The 9707-nt window shown below is 44.7% G+C and overlaps 1 long non-coding RNA gene across 1 annotated transcript in view; it reads right to left on the reverse strand.

Annotated features, from left to right (window-relative positions):
- The window catches only part of LOC144827443 (uncharacterized), a 58885-nt gene extending 49382 nt beyond the window's left edge, over positions 1-9503 (reverse strand). The window contains exon 1 of the long non-coding RNA XR_013610189.1: positions 9134-9503. This is a non-coding gene — a long non-coding RNA (uncharacterized LOC144827443). The remainder of the gene's footprint in view (positions 1-9133) is intronic.
- Between the last annotated feature and the right edge of the window lie 204 nt (positions 9504-9707).

Below are 9707 nucleotides of genomic sequence, written 5' to 3' on the forward strand. Positions count from 1 at the left end.
AAATGGGAAAATAATCAATACAGGAGAAAGGAAGGGGAAGGGAAAAAGGGAAGGGAGGGGAGGAAGAAGGGAGGGAAAAAAAAGAAAGATAAGGGGAAGGGAAAAAAGGAAAAAAAAATGTTTTTGTATATATAAAGAGAAGAAGGTGTGTAGGGGTTTCACATGACACGGCGGGTGGAGAACACAAAGCTAAAGGGGAGAAAGGAAAAGGGAAAAGAAGGAAAAAGAAAAAAAAATATGCATGCAATAGCGATTACATTTAGTGCCCACATACCGTCTGAGAGGAGGGAAATTCTGACCGGACATCGAGAGCCCCAAATAGGCGACAAGATCACCAAAATAGGTATGGGGGGTTCCTCATGGGAGGTGGGTAGTTAGTTGGGGGGGTAAAAAAAGGGGAAAAAATAATCCTCATGTACCTGTGAAGAAAAAAAATCTTTGATGGGAACAGGGCAGCAGTACACCCAAAAGGTCCATATGGCTAATATGACATGTAAAATAAAATTTATTAGCTGGAATGTCAACGGCCTAAGGGATAGAAGAAAAATACATAGGGTAAATGAGTATTTGTATAAGTCAGGAGCCCATATTTGTCTTCTAGAGGAAACACATCTAGAGAGACGGGAGTGTAAGTCTGCATTTGAAGGGCGGAGGTGGATTCAAGAGATTATTTGTTCAGACCAAAGCGGCAACACAAGGAGGGTAGCGATACTGATTAGAGCCAACGCTGGTATAAGATTGGTAAAATTCGAGACAGACCATTCTGGGAGATGGTTGGTGGCTTTATTAAATACAGGTCAGACGTCATTTACATGTGCAGTGTACTACGGGCCCAATCTGGATGCTCCAGGGTCACTTATGAAGCTTATATCTATCTTGGTAGAGTCCGTAGCACCAATAATATTGGGGGTGATTTTAACATGATATTTGATGAAAAATTAGATCGAACTTCTAGGGTTAGATTTAGGCCCCCCCAAAGGTCCCGAACGGAGCTTAAAAACACTATGAAAGACCTTAACCTTATAGATATTTGGAGAATCAAAAATGCTGGTAAAAAGGAGTTTTCCTTTTATGGTAGTAAATACGGTCAGCACTCCAGAATCTACTTTTTTCTCTTGGATCAATCGCTTTTTTCTGCGGTTGACTCTATATCTTATATTCCTGCCATCTTGTCGGACCACTCAACTGTTGAAATTGTAATTATTTTTAACCAGAAGATACAGCAAAGAAGGTGGACACTGGATAGAGCTTTACTACTTCAAGAAGGTGTTTGGCAAGACCTATGAACACAGACAGAAGAGTTTTTCCAGCACAATAATGGCTCAACAAGTCAACAGGTGATCTGGGAGACATTTAAGGCTTTTGTTAGGGGTTCTCTGAGTTCCTTGATGTTTAGAAGAAATAAGGCGATAAGGGAGAAGAACGAAGAACATATCCTGAAGGTCAAATCAAAAGAACGGGTGCTTCAAGAAGCATCAGCAGAGGCGTCAGACATCAGACCCCGTATACAGAAAGAGTTGCACATCTTACGGGCAGAATACCAAGCAAGTATAGATAAGGTATTGAAGGACAGATGGGATGCCAGCAAGCTCCAAAATTTTTCCTATGGAGAAAAATGCGGCCGCTTGCTCGCATGGAAATCTAGAGTGGATAAGACCAGGAATCATATTAATAGCCTATCACTTTCTAACTCAGGCGATACCACCTTTGATGACGATCTGATTAGAGAAGAGGCTAAGTCCTACATGCAAAATCTGTATAAAGCCAATCCGGCAGATTGTATGCAGCGTGCGGAGGACTGTCTAAATAGCATACAGCTCCCGACCCTGTCTGAGGTTGACAGATCCTTTCTAGCCTCTGAGATCAGAGAGAGAGAGGTGAGAACCCAGGTCCTGAAAATGGCTAAAGGAAAAGCTGCCAGGCCTGATGGGCTTCCCGTAGAGTTGTATGGAATAGTTCTAGATCAAATAGTCTCTACCTTAACAACACTCTTTAATGGAATTCTCATGAGGGGAGAGCAGGCCCCAAACTCATGGTCGGAAGCCACCGTTACGTTACTAAAAAAACCAAATAAAGACCCGGCAAAAATAGAATCCTATAGACCGGTTTCTCTACTGAATTCGAATTATAGGATTTTTGCGGGAATATTGGCGGCTAGGCTGGCCAGGGTAGTAAAAACTATCATTCATTGCGATCAGAGGGGCTTTATCCCTGATAGACAACTTAATGAGCTAACCTTTCAAGTAATAGCCGCAATAGATGTAGCAACTGAAAAAAAACTGACCCTGACCTTGGTAGCGGTTGATGCCGCCAAGGTTTTTGACCAAGTAGAATGGCCATATCTATGGATGGCACTGGGGGGTTTCGGACTTCCAAATAATTTTACGACTGCTATAAAATCTCTATATTCTGCTCCGAATATTAAGATCTTAGTTAATGGGTCTCTCACAGAAAGAATACCCATTGCTCGTGGAACTAGACAGGGCTGTCCCCTGTCGCCTCTTTTGTTTAATTTATATATTGAGCCTTTTATCTGTTTGCTTAGGTCTAATCCACTAATTAAACCTTTAATGATTTCTAACATGGAATTAAAATTTGCGCTATATGCGGATGACCTAACAATGTATACTTCAAATCCAACAGAAGCACTGCCTAGATTACTAGACTTAGCAGAAAGGTTCGGTGATATCTCAGGTTATACGATCAACAAAGATAAGACTGAGATTATGGAGTGGAACCAGGAAGTAGCAACTCTAGGGTCAAAGACAGGGATGAGATATCTCGGGATACATTTGACCAAAAAGATTGACGATATACCCAAAATCAATCTAGACAGAGTATCCAAGGATGTTTGTGCCCTACTTCAGAGATGGTCATCTCTCCCTTTAAACATCTTTGAGAGAGTTAATCTAATAAAGATGATCATTCTGCCTAAAATAACGTTTTTGTTTAATTCCATTCCATTAACTTTTTCTACACTTGCCATAAAAAAATTTACAAGGGAAGTTAGGATCCTTTATTTGGAACTCAACATCTCCACGAATATCATGGAAAAAGCTCAGGAGAAGCCTAGGAACAGGAGGGTTGGCTCTGCGTGACTTATTTGTGTATTGCCATGCCTTTCAATTGAAAAATTTCAGACTATTAGCTGGTAAAATCGATCTATCCTTTCACGGCATACTCTATTCAGCTTTATTGCAGGACATCCCGCAGGGACAGGATTCTTTTCTTTTTAAATTTGGAGACCCCAAGTTTTATAAGAAAGTGAGGCTCAAGATTTTGGAGGCAGCCCTAAAAAATTAGGTTTTTATTAGGAAAAGGCTCGACATCCCATATTATGCAATACAAGCCCCGATCTGGGATTCCCCTGGGACTCCTGCCTGTTTGGATGACCAATTGTCCCGACCCTTGAGGTTAGCAGGACTAGAAAGTTGGGGAGATTTACGGGATGGTGTACAGCTTTTAAGTTGGGAGGCCCTTTCTAATCTGACTGGGGGTACTATCACCAGATTTAAATATTACCAGCTATCTGGATGGTGGTTGACTAGAACATGGGACTCTAACGATCCAAACCCGAAATTTGACTCAGTATTTAGGTGTGGAAGGTGGAAAAATCAGATCTCATTTGGTACTCAGCTATGCTCAACCTTGAAATCGTTAATGAACCAGAGTTACAAAAACTTTGGGGTAATGTTCTAAACACGAATAGTGGGAATATTAAAGATCTATGGTCAGACTCTTTTGTCATCTTGCAAGCAGTGGTAAAGCCTGCAACATTGAAAAGGAACCACCTGTACACTATGTATAGGGCCTTCATCACCCCAAAAAAACTGGTTAAATTCTCTAAGTTGGAGTACCATTGTCCAAGATGTAAATATTTTGCAGCGGACGATGTTCATATGTTTGTAGATTGCATAGAGATCAGAGAATACTGGATCAAGATTCGGGAATTTTTGGAAGAAGTCCTTCTGGTACCCTTGGATCTCAACACAAGAACCATTCTTTCTGGGCTGTGCATGGACTATAAGGTAAACGAACCTCGTACGAGATTTGTTTTTTATGTTATTCTTCTGGCTAGGCGCGAAATCTGCAGAGCTTGGAAGGATCCAATCCCCCCTACCTTTTCAACCTGTTTAAAACATATTATTCTTACAAGTAAATCAGATATGGCATGTGATTCCATAAGTTTTGTTAAGACTTGGGCAGCCCTAGTGGCTTGGCAGGATAAGTGAATGGATTTTTTCATGATTTAAATGGTTTCTTTTTTTTCCTTTTTCCTATGATTTATCTGGAGCCCTGATGGTTCCCTTGCTCCCAAAGTAACACAGGGCCCCCAAAAAATCACGGTGTGAAATGGAGCTGAACCGGGAAAGCAGTGGCTGCCATCCTATTAGTGGTTAACGAAATAAGGGCTGGACCAGGATGACAAACTGTATAGAGGCGGCCAGTTTCCCATCAAGATTTCCAATAATGGTATATGAACAAAAAAGAAAAAAAAGACACAATCGACAGAAAGGGATCTCCGAGACCGCTATACCCTGCTGCGACTCAGACCCTGCATGACCTCATGGCCGAAGGGAATCTGGTCGATATCTGGAGGCTCCGACATCCACATCTGCGGGAGGGGACATGTATCTCCTCATACCACGCCGCTTGGTCCCGACTGGACTATTGGCTGGTATCGCTGGATGTTGCGACCTGGACAGTAGAAACTTGCCATATGGCTAGATCCCTGTCAGACCATGCTCCTTGTTTGTTGACGATTGAAATCCCCAACTTGCCACCAAAAGCGTTTAGTTGGAAACTCCCTCCGCACGCTTTACTAGACGAAACGTTCAAAGAAAACATCAGATCTGATATTAAGGAATATTTTGACTTAAATGCTGGATCGGTCTCTACAGTTGTTACCTTATGGGACGCATTCAAGGTGGTAGTCAGGGGAAAATGCATAGCACGACAGGCCGAGGTGTTGAGAGCGATTAGAGGTACATTAAAAGACATCAAAATGTAAATACGAAATCTTGACACGGAATTCTGCAGTGAGGGCACACCCCAAGTGGCAACAGACTTAAAAGCGAAACTGATAGATTTTGCGGAGGAAGCCCAGCGGGAACTGACATTTTTTGGGAAAAATGCGGAGGCGAGACGTTATGGCGAGGGAGATAGACTAGCTGCAATGATACGCAAATCGTCTCCCTCCCCTTACATCCACACGATTAACACTCCAGAGGGAAATGCTGCACTAGGGCCGGCACAGGTTCTATGCGAAATTCAAAACTTCTACTCTCAGCTATACACGGCCACACAGACGGAATGTGCAGAAGGTATGCCGGCATTTCTAGATTCGATTGCGCTGGTATGGTTTAGTGACGCACACCGCAAATACATGGACCTCTCATACGATGTTGAGGATACTTGTTTCCGTTCTGGGAAGGACATGGCTTTTGTAGTTCGGACTGGACTGTTCCCATGGGGCACAGGGTCAGCGCTGATTTGCATATTGCCATTGTCTAACCCAGGGTGGTGTGGAGTGGAAAAACGATGGATTTGGGCCCAGATCTTTGGACTGGGGTGAATGTGTGACATTGATCCACATTCTGTCCATCATTGTTGTGTTTGCAGGTACCGCTCTAAGTGTACTGGGGATGCTCAGACGTGAGTCCCAGGCACTCCACACCACTGGAATCAAGCTAGCCGGGCTGATGAGAGGTGTTACCTCGAAACCGGGCCGGTCCCCGGATGCTTGTTTCCGTTCTGGGAAGGACATGGCTTTTGTAGTTCGGACTGGACTGTTCCCATGGGGCACAGGGTCAGCGCTGATTTGCATATTGCCATTGTCTAACCCAGGGTGGTGTGGAGTGGAAAAACGATGGATTTGGGCCCAGATCTTTGGACTGGGGTGAATGTGTGACATTGATCCACATTCTGTCCATCATTGTTGTGTTTGCAGGTACCGCTCTAAGTGTACTGGGGATGCTCAGACGTGAGTCCCAGGCACTCCACATCACTGGAATCAAGCTAGCCGGGCTGATGAGAGGTGTTACCTCGAAACCGGGCCGGTCCCCGGATGCTTGTTTCCGTTCTGGGAAGGACATGGCTTTTGTAGTTCGGACTGGACTGTTCCCATGGGGCACAGGGTCAGCGCTGATTTGCATATTGCCATTGTCTAACCCAGGGTGGTGTGGAGTGGAAAAACGATGGATTTGGGCCCAGATCTTTGGACTGGGGTGAATGTGTGACATTGATCCACATTCTGTCCATCATTGTTGTGTTTGGAGGATATAAAGTTAGTCATAAAGAGTCTTCCCCTTAATAAAGCCCCAGGGCCGGACGGCCTAACGACAGCCTTTTATAAGACGTATGCGGACGAACTAGCCCCCCGACTTCATGTGGTCTATGAAGAAGCCCTCGAGACAAAAATACTCCCGGCTTCAATGAGAGAGGGGTTGATCAGGACACTGCTTAAACCAGATAAAGACGAAGAGGAGATGGATTTGTACCGTCCATTATCACTTATCAATGTGGACGTCAAAATTTATGCGAAGTTATTGGCCAATCGCCTACAACCGCTCCTCCCGATTGTGGCGCTTCGAGACCAATCTGGATTTATACCTGGCCGCTCGATGTCCCACAAACTTAGAACAATATTCTCAGCCTTACATTATTTACATCCTACAGTACAAGCCGCTGCCATATTCTTAGACGCCACAAAGGCATTTGATTCTCTGGAGTGGCCCTATCTATTTCGCGTTTTAACACAAATGGGATTCAGCCCCCTATTCATAAAACGCATACAACTGTTGTACCCGGCCCCTCTAGCTAGGGTGCGCGTGAATGGGCTGATCTCTGACACGTTTCCAATTAGCCGTGGCACCAGACAAGGTTGCCCTTTGTCGCCGCTCCTATTTGCCATCGCTATGGAGCCCCTTGCTGCCAGAGTCCGCCAACACCACACAGGCAGAGGCATAGGCTTCAGCTCCCGCTGCCTGCTGCTTTTAATGTATGCGGACGACGTGACCTTGTACATATTGAATCCCTCTGATAACCTTGACCCGGTACTATGAGAATTTATAACATTTGGTGGACTGTCGGGAGTATCCATAAACTGGGGAAAGTCAGTTATCTTCCCACTGACAGATAGCACACCAGAGGTGGTGTCAGAGTTCCCGCTGCGCTGGGATTCTGACGCAGTAAAATATGTAGGCATATGGCTCTGCCGCAATCTGCAGGACATCTGGTCCATGAACTTCGGAAGAGCTACTTCTTGGCTCGAAGGAAAGGTGGCACTGTGGTCTAGACTGGCCTTGTCAATCGCCGGCAGGATTGCACTGGGAAAAATGGTCATGCTCCCGAAATTTTTATATATTTTTGTAAACATACCGATCCCACTCACCTCGCACTTTTTCAGATGTGTCCGTACTCATTTGCTATCTCTAATATGGGTGGGAGGGCAAGCACGAGTCTCCTATGAATTGCTGACGTTGCCTCTACGCCAGGGTGGACTGGGCGCCCCAGACATGCAGTTATATTCACTTTGTGCACAGGCCCAATTGTTACATTTTTGGATATACCAGAATCCCTACCAGCCACACGTGGCGGTGGAACTAGATGCGGTAGCCTCACTACCTCTAACGGTGGCACTATACAAGAAAGCAAGAAGACCTAGGGAAGATGTCGACACAGCAGACACGCTAAGATGGGCTTGGAGAGCACTTCAAAAACGAGCAAACATGTCACAAATGTATGCACCTGCAATACCGCTCCGCGATAACCCTATGCTAGCATGCTTAGAGGTAGTGGGGCCGGGTACCAACACTTGATGGTACGCAAGTGTTGACATTTGCTGATCTATACCCAGATGGCATCTTTCGCCCTACCCCATTGGGTGTGGATGGGAAGGAAGACCCATTGTTGGAAAAATTCACATACCACGGACTCAAATTGGCGTGCCAATCGCTTAACGATAACTTCCCGGAGGCCCCCCCAACATTTCAGGCGCTACAGGCGATACTTGCTAGGGCTTCGCCCAAGAAATTAGTAACTAGGTTATATGTAGCTATGCAGGACCAGACCCCGATAGTCAGGCCAAAATCTCTAGAGCTATGGAACATTGAATTAGACCCCCCGATGGATGAAAACCAATAGAATTTCTGTTGCAAACAACTACTAGATCTTTCCCCCAATTATAAGTTGCGCCTTATCCATTTTAAATTCCTACACAGATACTACAGGACGCCCATTAGCTTGCATCGCATGGGACTAAGGCCCGACGCTAGGTGCTGGAGATGCTGGTTTGAACCAGCTGCGTTCCTACATGTGGCTTGGAGCTGCCCGGAACTTGAAAAATACTGGTCAGATATATTCCTAGCCATAAACCAAATCCTTGACAAGAACGACGAAATACTACCACATTTAGGCCTACTGGGACTGGTCCACAACACCATACCACAGAGGAGGAAACTACATGCCTTACTACTTCTATATACCAAACGAGAGATTGCTATAAGATGGGGCAGACGTAGACTACCCACATTCAAGGCGTGGCTGGAGGATGTGAGTTATGGGCACACGCAAATAGGAACATTCTGGGAACTGATGCCCACGGCCTCTAGACCTAGAGATATCTGGGAACCCTTCTTACAGTGGTCTAGGATGCGGGAGCAGACCCCTTGCCCTGATAACAGGGATGAAGAGGTTTAAGGCCCCCAAATTGACACTTGCCCCGATGTCAGGCTACACTGTATGTTGTCTCTGATGCTTTGGACGATCTCTCTAACCACCTGGTGCCCACACTGGAGCTTGTTCCTTCCGTATGCTACCCCCCCACACATTCTGATATATAAGATATGTACACTAAACCCGACACAACCAGATGTTCCCTTTGGGGTGCGCCTCACCCGAGGCTATCGCCTGCCATGTATATGTGAATATATTCCCCATCCATGAACCTTTGATACGTAATTTAGATAGGATAAAGGCTAAGATACTTCTATGCATTGCTCATGACGTTCTGTTCTATGTTTTTTTGTATGAAAACTGTATTTGTGATGCTCATAATACACTGGAAAGAATTTGTCGGATTATATGTGATGTAACTTTAACTAAATGCTAATAAACAGATTTAAAAAAAAACAACTAAACTATGCACAATTTAACCATTTTTGGAAATTTGTTAGTCAGTTCTTTACACGAGGTTCTGCCATTTTGCTTCTTGGGGATTTCAACCTCTGGACAGAGCATAAATCTGACAATGGGGCAACAACGTTCCTGACTTCTCTGAGTGACCTGCGGCAAGTACAAATATTTATGGAGCCAGCTTAACATAAAGGGCATAGGCTACATGCTGTCTTTCGCTAGGAATACTAATGCTTCTGTAAGAAAGGTTTCTCCAGTGATTTGGTTAGATCACTATGTAGTTGACTTTCACCGGCATGAATTTGTCCTTTCTCCTCACAGCCGCCCACCAGCTAATGCTTTCAACTTAAAACCACAATGGGACATTCACGCAAATTCTTGAAAACTATTTTGTCAATCTGTTTGTACAGCTAAACACCCTGAAAACCGTTAGATGTTATAAGGGTTAACAAGTTCTGCTAAAAACTATCTTAAAAGCCAAATGGGGGCTTGGGGGTGGCATTCAAAATACCGCTCAGGCTCTAATTCTTCTTGACCAGTTGGCCGCATTTGACACGGTCGACCATACCATC

Source organism: Lissotriton helveticus, chromosome 4_1 (genome assembly GCF_964261635.1).
Source record: "Lissotriton helveticus chromosome 4_1, aLisHel1.1, whole genome shotgun sequence".
Classification (NCBI taxonomy): Eukaryota; Metazoa; Chordata; class Amphibia; order Caudata; family Salamandridae; genus Lissotriton; species Lissotriton helveticus.